Source organism: Dromiciops gliroides, chromosome 5 (assembly GCF_019393635.1).
Source record: "Dromiciops gliroides isolate mDroGli1 chromosome 5, mDroGli1.pri, whole genome shotgun sequence".
Classification (NCBI taxonomy): domain Eukaryota; kingdom Metazoa; phylum Chordata; class Mammalia; order Microbiotheria; family Microbiotheriidae; genus Dromiciops; species Dromiciops gliroides.
The window spans coordinates 232,483,578-232,488,196 of NC_057865.1; the positions used below are offsets into that span (position 1 = coordinate 232,483,578).

The 4,619-nt window shown below is 36.6% G+C and overlaps 1 pseudogene; it reads right to left on the reverse strand.

The window, feature by feature from the left end:
- Positions 1-652: 652 nt before the first annotated feature.
- Positions 653-752, reverse strand: LOC122730234 (annotated as a pseudogene).
- Positions 753-4,619: the final 3,867 nt, after the last annotated feature.

Below are 4,619 nucleotides of genomic sequence, written 5' to 3' on the forward strand. Positions count from 1 at the left end.
TCAGGTGCATGTATGACCTCTAGTGGTCAACTGGCAACTACAAGAACAAAAATCTGAGGTAAAGGAGGCTCTGCTGCCTTTATTTTTCTCTTTTCAAAAATGTGCTTTTTTATTACTAGCTTAATGCCCAACATGCAAAGAGGAACAAAAAAGGATTGTATATATTACTGTGAATTTCTATTAGTTAAAGTTTGTTTTGTAAAAGTCTATATTAAATTTTTTAAAGTAGTAACAAAGTTGCCCAGTTCATTTGTTCCCTTATGAACTTCTTGTTTTCTTATTAATTTATATATGCATATGTGTATATGCACATCTATACATATGCATATTATACATATTGTGCATATACAGATATGCATATAAGGCAGATAGATGATGATGTGCATAGAGGGCTGGGCCTTAAATCAGGAAGACTCATCTTTCTGAGTTCATATCCAGCCTGACACTTATTAGCATTGTGCCCCTGGGCAAGTCACATAACCCTGTTTGCTTCATTTTTCTCACCTGCAAAATGAACTGGAGATGGCAATGGGAAACCACTCCAGTATCTTTGCCAAGAAAACCCCAAATGGGGTCATAAAGAATCAGACAGGACTGGAAAATGACTGAACAACAAACACACATTTTGTTGTATTGTTTTATTAATTTTTTTTAAAACATAGAACACTTCACTTATTTCATGTCATCCTTGCACAGGAGCTATGTGAATTGTCTGTTTCATTCCAATTTTAGTATATATACTATTGAAGCAAACAACTCCATTGCCTGCAGCAGAAATTCATCCAGTTGAAAAGCATACTTTTACCAGGACTACCTGGGCACATTAAAAGCATCCCTAGTGGGAGGTTGGATAAAAAGAAGTTTTTAAAAATCAAATTTGAAAATAGAAAAGGTGCAAATCATGTTCTGTTAAGGTGAAACAAAATTCCTCCTAAGTAATCTAGAAAAAAAGATTAAAAGAAAAGAGGTTGATAAAGTTTAATTATATGCAAGAAAGCAACAAAACATAAAAGGAGTTGTTTTCAGTTCTTCACACAAGTACCCATAGTAATGACTAAACTTTTAAAAGAACATTTTGGTTCTAAAATTTTTAATGCTTTTTTTAATGCAGCAGTTAATTGGACAGTGTAATGATGCACAAAGGGAATGAGTGAAGTTGCCTGTAGTAGAGGTATTCTAAGCAATATTGAGACAGACAGCTCATGGAAAACCTATAAAAACATAGATGAAGATATTTTTCAGATCTAACCCTAAAGCATCATCATAGTGCATGATTATATGCAAATAAATAATAATGCAGAAATAATGGTGTCTGGCCTCTAGAAGCTCAAAATTCTAAATGGATACCCTCGTGCAATTTTTTTTTAAAGATAGCTAAAAAGCACCTTTAAAACTATGCATGAATAATTAACAGAGTAAATGCTTAGCCAGAGCTTTAATTAGTGCAAAGCAATCAGGGCTTCACTTTGTACCTAACATATGTGTGGGGTGCAGGGGTGGGGAATAGGCACTTCTTTCCCTATATATGATTCATTGTCCTACAGCAAGTGGTGAAACAACCCCTTTTAGTTCTTCAATCTACACCACTGCCTGTGCATCATATTATCTCTGAACACCATCTACTGGAGCAGATTGCCCACATTATGCCACTGGACCTTAGAAGCTATACCATAGGACATCTAGTATCATAGGCAGACACTACAGCGAGGCAATGACAGGATGCCATCAGCAGCCTGTGTCTTTGTCTTGCTCTGGACTTGTCCTAGATGCCAAATATCATAATTATGGCTGTTTTAAAATTGCTTACTGAGTTGACTTGAATTAAATAGCATCATCCATAGGTCAACTGTAAGTCCATTTTGTAGTGAAATACATAGATCTGTGCATACTCAAAAAAGAGAAGGGGAATGAGCATTTATAAAGCACCTACTATGTGACAGGCACTTTCCAAATTATCTCACTTAATCCTCACAACCATACTGTGAGGTGAGTGCTATTATCATTCCCATTTTGCAGTTGAGGAAACAGACAAACAGAGGTTAAAGGCCTTGTCCAGGGTCATACAGCTGGTAAGTGTCTGAGACTGAATTTGAACTCAGGTTTTCCTGATTCCAGATCCAGAGTTCTATACACTGGGCCATCTAGCTGGCCTCGAAGCTAGGTGGTACAATGGGAAAGGGAAGCATGGAAAGCAGCCATAGATCTCTGTATCAATCAGTGTATTTTTTGTTTTTATTTTGTTTGGGTTTTTTTTTTCTAGTGAGGCAATTGGGGTTAAGTGACTTTCCCAGGGTCACACAGCTAGTAAGTGTTAAGTGTCTGAGGGCTGATTTGAACTCAGGTACTCCTGATTCCAGGGCTGGTGCTCTATCCACTGTGCCACCTAGCTGCCCCTTTGTTTTTATTTTTAATGATATATCTTGTTTTTACATCTTTACCTCCAAATACATCCCTTTCCTTTCCCACACTCAACAAGCTATGCTTTGGAACAAATAAAATAGGGAAAGAAAGCATCAAATAAGCCTGATAGTACATGCAAGGTTCTGCTCTCACAGTTCTATACCACGTCTGCAAAAGTAGAATTTCTCATCTCTTCTTCAGGGTTCAAGGTTTTCCCATCTCTATAACATTACATTTTGTTTTGTTGTTACTATTGTTCTTTCCACATACACTATTGCAATTATTGTGCACATTGTTTTCCTTGTTCTATTTACTTTGCTCTGCCTTGGTTCAAATAGGACCACCCATGTTTCTCTGACTTCTCCCTTTTTATCATTTTTTACATTCATGCAACAATATTCCATTTTATGAAGGGATCTTAATTTGTTTAAGCCATTTGTTGGACATCTACCTTCTTTCTATTTTTTCTTTTTGCTACCACAAAAGTGGTAGCTATCAATGCTCTAATGTTTTATGGCATGTTTCTCCATCTTTACCCTCCTTGGGGAATAAATCTAACAATAAAATCTATAGGTCAAAAGGTAGGGACATTCTGGTCACTTTCTTAGCATAGTTTCAAATTGATTCCCAGAATGGTTGGACATTTGTAAATCACAACTCTGCCAAAATTGCATTAGTGTACCTGTCTTTCTCTAACATTGACTATTCATATCTTTTATCCTCTTTGTCAATTTGCTGGATGTGAGGTGAAAGTCTGGAGTTGCTTTGATTTACATTTCTCTCATTATTAATTGGGTCAGCTAGGTGCTGCAGTGGATAGAGTGCTGGCCCTAGAGTCAAAAAGACCCAAGTTAAAATCTAGCCTCAGATACTTGCTATCTGTGTGACCCCAGGCAATTCATTTAACCCTGTTTACCTTGGTTTTCTCATCTGAAAAATGAGCTGGAGAAGGAAATGGCAAACTACTCGAAGTATCCTTGCCAGGAAAACCTCAAATAAGGTCACAAAGATTTGGATACAACTAAAACGACTGAACAACAACAGAACAACAATATTAGTGATTTGCAGTAATCTTTCATTATTAATAATAATTTGCAATTCTTTTGAGAAATGTTTGTTTCTATACTTTAACTATTTAGTTATCTGAGAAATGGCTCTTGGCCATATATATTTCTATTAGTGTTAGTTTCTCTCCTTCTGTGTGTATACAGATATATTTATATGCATGTGTGTATGTATATATTTATGTATATATACATATGTATATATTTATGCATATATACATATGTATATATGTGTGTATCTAACCCTAAGCAAAGATATTTTATGTAAATATTTTTCCTTCGCCAATTGGCCTTCTTATACTAGTTGCATTGATTTTGTTTGTGCAGAAATTTTTAAATTTTATGTACTTGAAATGATGTTTTAATTTTTGTAATCACTTCTATTCCACATTTGGTTAAGAATTTTAACCCCTAGCCATAGCTTTGATATACACCTTGTACTGTTTCCTTTCTGACTTTATGTCATAGTAAAGCCTTTAACATTCTGGTTTTATATCAATTTTGAAATAATTGTGGGATATGATATAAGACCCTGGACTAAATCTAATTTTCACTGAATTGCTTTCCAGTTTCCTCAGACAGTCCTTGTCAAATTGGGAGTTTTCCCCAAATAATTTAAGTTCTCAATGGAAAGAATTAATTGTTATTTGAGGTTTTTATGCCTCGGTGCGCACTGGCCTGGGGCTCCACAAACCGCACGGTGCTCCACCCACTGGTTATAGCTATTGCCAGGGCTCTGGCACCTCATGTGGTCACCACTCACTGACCCCTACATGGGCCTGGCAAAATTATAATGATTGGAAGCCTAGTGAGGGCAGTCATGTGACTGTCAGAGCAGCCATCCCATTGGCTGGGGCTGTGTGGGGTGTTTCTAGGTTTGGGGGAGGAGAATTGAGCATTCTAGGTGGAAGCCGTGTATTTTCAGCTGATTCCTGGGAGGTAGTATTTTTTCAGGTATTATAATTTCCCTTTCCCCATTTTATTTCCTTTCCCTTGATCCTACTGATCCTGTTTGTGTTTTTTTTTTTTAGTTCGTTCTTGTTAAAATAAATCTTGTTCTGTTTTGAGGGAGGCTGCCAGTCTCCTTCCTTGCCCCAATATTGTGGTGAGCCGCTTAGCTAGCACTCCCCAATTAAAAATTGGTCCCCACATCAT